This window comes from Rhipicephalus microplus, chromosome 9 (genome assembly GCF_043290135.1).
Source record: "Rhipicephalus microplus isolate Deutch F79 chromosome 9, USDA_Rmic, whole genome shotgun sequence".
In the NCBI taxonomy this organism is placed as follows: Eukaryota; Metazoa; Arthropoda; class Arachnida; order Ixodida; family Ixodidae; genus Rhipicephalus; species Rhipicephalus microplus.
In genome coordinates this window covers 27264545-27270800 of record NC_134708.1, presented here as the reverse complement: position 1 = coordinate 27270800, position 6256 = coordinate 27264545, and the positions used below count along the sequence as shown (strand labels likewise).

At 47.2% G+C, this 6256-nt stretch overlaps 1 non-coding gene across 1 annotated transcript; it reads left to right on the top strand.

Moving 5' to 3' along the window:
• Positions 1–1335: 1335 nt before the first annotated feature.
• Positions 1336–1438, top strand: LOC119165959 (U6 spliceosomal RNA). Its single transcript, XR_005109099.2, has one exon. It is a non-coding gene; the product is annotated as a U6 spliceosomal RNA (small nuclear RNA).
• The last annotated feature ends 4818 nt before the right edge of the window (positions 1439–6256 follow it).

Below are 6256 nucleotides of genomic sequence, written 5' to 3'. Positions count from 1 at the left end.
GTCGGTCACGTTCACATACTCAATTTAGTGCCCTTCTTTTTGGTTATAGTAGTGCTAGTACCTTTTCTTCTTCGCATATAGGATGGTGGCAGACTGAGCGAAAAGTTTAGAGAGTGAGAAAGAGCTCAAGGGGTCACCTTCACCCTATGGGTCCTCAGTAACTAGTTTATTACGTGGTTGGAGCTGTACTTATAGTCGCAAATGCACATCGAGTTTGACGTGGCCTTTCGCAACCGCTTTAGATGTGGTAAATCCGATTGATTGATTGATTGATTGATTGATTGATTGATTGATTGATTGATTCATATGTGGGGTTTAACGCCCCAAAACCACCATATGATTATGAGCGACGCCGTAGTGGAGGGCTCCGAAAATTTTGACCACCTGGGGTTCTTTAACGTGCACCCAAATCTGAGGACACGGGCCTACAACATTTCCGCCTCCATCGGAAATGCAGCCGCCGCAGCCAGGATTCGATCCCGTGACCTGCGGGTCAGGAGCCGACTACCGTAGCCACTAGACCACCGCGGCGGGGCATGCGGTAAATCCGATAACAGTCATTTGCGCTCAAGGTCTGCTATGATTGCTGCACAGAAAAGCCATTTAGCGATTCTGTTTTTATCATCGTCATCAAGATTAAGACTTGTCCGAGACACTTCCGTTACATCTTCTGTGCCAGCTGGCCTCGATTTTCTCCAAAAAATATTCGGACTCTATCGTGTCATCTAAATGATGTGCCGTTTTAGAATACAGCTCCTTCCACATATTCTGACGGTCTGGGGGATAGGAGTAGAGGAGGAACGTTACGAAATGTACGCCAGAGAAGTGAAGCTTCTCAATCTCACATATTTCTGTAGTGGTGTTCAATTCAAGAAACCCTATACACCGGAGCGCGTAGAATAATGTGGCATAGAAACATCATGTTTAGGTCACAATGCGAGAATTACGAAGATGGACGAGTACAGAAGAGACCGTTTTTGCCGACACAGAAATTTTGTCGTAGCACATATAGTTCTCGGATAGCCCGAGATGTGGTAGAACGATTACACAATAAACGATCGGATGACGCATGCGTAAGTGCGGCATTGAAGTCTCTTACGAATAAAGTGGTAGCCTATCTTCTCAGCACGTGCGCGGTTATAGGTGACGTGCGATGTAACTTTTTCTATTGCATTTTAACACTTTTTGTGCAATGTTGGTACGTTTATTTTTATTGCTTTTACGTTCTTGTGCTCAAATAAAACGTTTCATTCACGAAAGACAGCGCTCGTCCATGTTGGTTGGTTGGTTGTTCCTCAGGGTCCTGGCGCAACCCACCATTGGGGATCGGCCGTGAAACTTCCAAAGTACATATACTAAAATTAGAACGATACAGAGAAGATTAGCATGGCCCCCGCGCAAGGATTACATGCTCGTCCATGTCCCTTCTGTACTTTTCGGCTTCGTCGTTGTCTCGTTGTACCCAAACGTGCACCTTCCACACATGCATGCGTATTTGCACGCGCCGTTTTCCAATAACTCTCGATTGGTGGGCTTGTCGATTACTTGATCGACAACGCTCTCTCAAATCATGCGCTTGTCGGTGATCAGCCCTTTCTGATATGAAAATCGGAGCTTTTGTCAATACTACTTGTCATTTCACATTGCCACACATCATTCCGTTCTGGACAAAGGCAGTAGCGTTGTTGTTGCCTGTAGCATAGTGTTACTGTGCTAAGCATCTTATCTGGCCATGGCTCAGAGAGAGAGAGAGAAAGGAAGGCCGGGAGGTTAACCAGATATTGCCATCTGGTTTGCTACCCAGCACTGGGGGGTGGGGAAATAGGGACAAGAAAGAGAGGGTACATAGAGAGAGAGGAAAAAAACGCACGTGCACTCATGAGAAAATAACACACACAGGAAGGGCGTTTTGGCTACAACCGTTCAGAAAGGCCGGTCGATCGCAAAAAGTGCAGTAGCGCTTACAGGGCCTTCTTCTGTGAAGTTGCATCTTGTCGATATCGTAGATTTATTTCCTCCCACAGAGGTTGATTATCTAAGTTTCTGAGCTCCTTGCGAATGCATAGTCGTTGTCTACTATACTCTCGGCAGTCACAAAAAATACGTCGAATGGTTTCTTCTTTGCCACAGTGGCCACAGGCTGTGGTGTACTTTTCCTGCGAATTAAGGCCTGGGTCCAGACTTCGCCAGTGGAATCGGAAAAACACTGTTTCTAGCCAGCTTGCCTGGTTCGCTGGTTCACCCAAAGTTGGTCCTCGAGAACTGATCTTATCAGCGCCACTCATCTTCACACCCTTAGTCCATCCTAGGGGGTCCGGTTACCATTCCAACTCTTTCGAAATCGGAGAGTATATGATCCACCGTTGCTCTTCTTCATCGTAAACTTTCGTCACCGATTATATGGTTCTGGCGAAGCAGAAGCCCTGGAAACAGCTTTATATTCGGAATTGGTAAAAGAGTTTCTGTCCACGAGCCAAGATCTGTGTGAGGTGAGCGATACGTGAAATGCGATACTCTATACAGCACGTTGCGGCGGGGCTGTATAAGCGTCTATTTTATATTGAGTCCTTTATCCTGCTTGGCCAATCTGCTGAAAGGCTGGTATCGCACGCTTTGTGGCCGGAAAAACAAGTGTATGGTGGCTTCTTTGTGAACGTTTTTGTTCGATAAACACTTTTCCGCGTAGTTTGGAGACAAAAAAAAAAGGAGGGGGGGGGGTAATCAAGCTGTTTTCATACTGTACTGAGCATACGACGGCTGAATAGTGAACAATGGACAACCGAGTGTCTGATTGATTTGTCTGTACGTTCAGAAAAAATAACATGCACCGTGTACAGAAAAGCGAATGTATAACTTGCCGAGACATTCTGCTCAGCATTGATCATATAGGGATGATAGAAAAAATAAAGTGATCGGTAATGATAACAATAGCGATAGAGAAATTACAGTTTGCTTTAAGTGAGCATAGCAGTCAATTAATTGTTTGCTCATAATTGATGACCAAGACAAAATGCCCACATGGCCCTTACTAGCCAATCAAAAAGGTGGACGAAAATATATCTCTGCGTTCTACAGTGTACGTGTTGCAGAATATTCTCTTTTTTTACAGTAGGTATGAGAAATTACGTAGAATTAGCGCCTGCGGTTTAGGCTTCTGGTGTGTTTGACCTTGCCGGAAGTGTTGCTTAGCACTTTGTATTGGCATGCCGGCCATAGCAGCGCTGTTGGTGGCCATTGATAAAGGGTGAAAACCTACTGCTGGAGGCCCTGTGTAGTCTACGCAGCGTATGATGTTCGGGCGGTTGTGTATATATGACGACGTTGTTTCTACGAAAGACTCTACGCATAGAGACACTATACGTATGCCCGCATAAGGCAAGTCGCACATTCTCGTCTCTGGATATACTCTGATCAGGTTACTTGCAAGATCGTGCCACTGCCACATTTTTTGGGCTCTGACTGTCTGTACTAGAACGTCAGTGTGGTGACGTCTCCTCGAACGGTACTGACGGCCGCACGCCCACTCTTTAGGTTAACGGGTCACCGGCCCTCGCTGTGGTTCACCGTGCGTTTAGAAACGAACTACAGAACCCATCGCATCATCGTCGCAGTTGCCGCCGCGCAGTGGCGCCCAATCTTAGTGTGTACCACGTGTGAATTCCCCGAGTCGCCGGTCGCGAGACGTAACGCGACACCGGACCTTGATGACTTCGCTCCTGAGAACATCTGGCGACAACTTCGCGGAGGTCTGTCGTCAAGTCGGCATCGCCCTTGCTCTTGGTTCTCTCGATCTCGGTCGTTATTGCTTTTTATTTTTCTTAACCGTTCGCGCTTTTGAGCGTCGGGTTAGCGTGTGTGACCGTGCTTGATTACGTGTGCCTCTGGTGGTGAGAAATATACGGGGAACTCCACGCGGTCCGCAATACAGTCTTCCGTCGTAATGTGGGAGTGACGCTTTAACTATGCGTAAAGGGGTACGTCACAGCGTGAGAACTATTTTGCTTCTCTGTGATGGTTTCTTGTCTATAAACTTAGTTGAGAGGGGCACCAACGCACGAATCGTATGCAGAGCACCGCACGCAGTTCACTTATACGTAGTGGCTATGTAAAGCAAGTGACTCGATGAAGATGATGAAGGCGAAGCGTGTAGATTTCTTCGTAATACTTCTTGTGAAAGTCGCATGCACGTGGTACTGAGGGTGACGCTGTTGCGAGTGTATAACTTCTCAGCTAAAGCAAGCTGACAGCTACTATGCTACACTGCAAGCTCTCCCTCTGTTGTTCCCTTGATGGCTTAATACTGACAGATAGCGCTTGCTTTGGAAAAGTCGTCACAAAGTTTCGCTATGTAGTCAGTCATGTAATCTCTTGTAGCACTAAGAGACCACATGAGCTAACCTTTCCTCAATCAATGCCGTTTACAAACAATACCCATTGAGTGCTGTGGCAATACCGTTTTTGTTCACTCCATAAGAAGGTCTGAGTATCTGCGTCATTTAAGTGTACTTCCGTACATACAGGAACGCACAACAATATATCAGTGCCACTGAATATATCACAATTTAGCATTAGAAGAACACCTTTCCCTGTGTCCCTCACCAACTGCCCCCCTGCTGCTATTCATCCCGTCCTGAGCGGTATCTCGCCTCCATCTGCAGAAGTTACGTTTATGTTCGCTGTGGTCAGGCGCAGTGGCACAGTTTCGCGCAGTCTCCACACAGTGTCATTGAGAGTACTCAGAATGGTACTTATTCTCCCACAACGTGTAGCTGTCAGCAATATTACAACGGTTTCACGAACAGAGACTATGTGTCACACAGCCCACCTGTGTGACGAAACGGCGTTGTTTTGTCACGCACTGTCGTATTAAGCAGACAGATTGCCATACAATCTCACACTTTGTTGAACGGTGTTACAGAATATCTGACCCTTTAACGGAGAGAATCACAGTATGACACTCTCAGGCACACACTGTCACACGGTGTCGTCACATAGAGAGGCATTGTGTGAAGCAAACTGTAGCGTCTTCTGGTCACACAACCTTGCAGAGAGACAAAGCCACAAAATGTTGCACAGTCCCATCCACTATATGCCACAGTTTGACAAAGTGACACATCCTCGGGCGTAGTTTCACATAGAGTATCGTAAATTGACAGTCATTAACACGGACGCTATGGCGTCAGTCTTCCATATATAGTGTTTTTCAGCGATCAGCACAGATCACGGCACTCAAAGACAGCGTCGTACTCTTTCTCACTATCACCTATAGCATCTTATAAAAAAAATAGCGAACGTGGCACGTCGCTGGAGCTGACGTCGCGACAAGTGGACTTCTTTTCTTGAAGGCTGCTACTTTCCGCTTGTCTTCTACAAACGAACAGTTGGACAACAGGTCCAATAAGGCGTGTAGCTATATGGGCGCGTTGGTTCACACTTCAGGGTGAACCGGTGTGCGCAGATAAAGACAAGGACATAGAAAGACTGAACAGGGATAGCCGCAAACGACATCTTGCTCGGAAAGTAGCCATGACTAGGCGTCTCACCAAGAGGTTGAAAGTTGACGGAGAAGGAGCAGATGAAATGCTGAAAAAAATGGGGTGGGGTGGGTGGGGGGGGGTGTTGTAGTAGACATGTGGATAAGTAAAACTTGTAGCTGGGTGTGTCGGCTCATATCTCATGGTAAACAGGGACACCGAAAACCCGAACAAGGACAGCCGCATGTGTCTTGGAAACAAGTCCGCGAACAGGCACGTCGGCTCCATCTACGCCAAAAATGTCGGCTCCATCAACGTGCAGTGTTCACGAGTTTTTCATCACGTCTTGCTTCCATCTTCCCCTGAACCAAGGGCATAGCCAGGGGTTGGCACACGGGGCCCGTGCCCCTCCACACCGAAAGTTTTTTTAGGAGCGAAGCTCCTTAAGGCGTGGGCTGTGCGTCCCCTGTATGTAGCCACCTCTCGTTCAGTTCTTGCAGTGTTCACTAGATGGCGGTACTTGTAGCTGACGGCATTAAGTATTACGCTAGCCACCGCCCGATCTAAAGGGTACAGCCATATCCATCCGTCCATCCGTCCATCCATCCATCTATCCGTCCATCCGTCCGTCCGTCCATCCATCCAAAAGATGCAAGATGTTATAAACTAGACGGCGGTACGTGTAGTTGGTTATGAAAGATGCGAGGTGTTATAAAATGGGAATGATGCCACATATGGCGCGTGTCGTCGTTCGATATAGTGCGGCGACGTACGCTATGGGG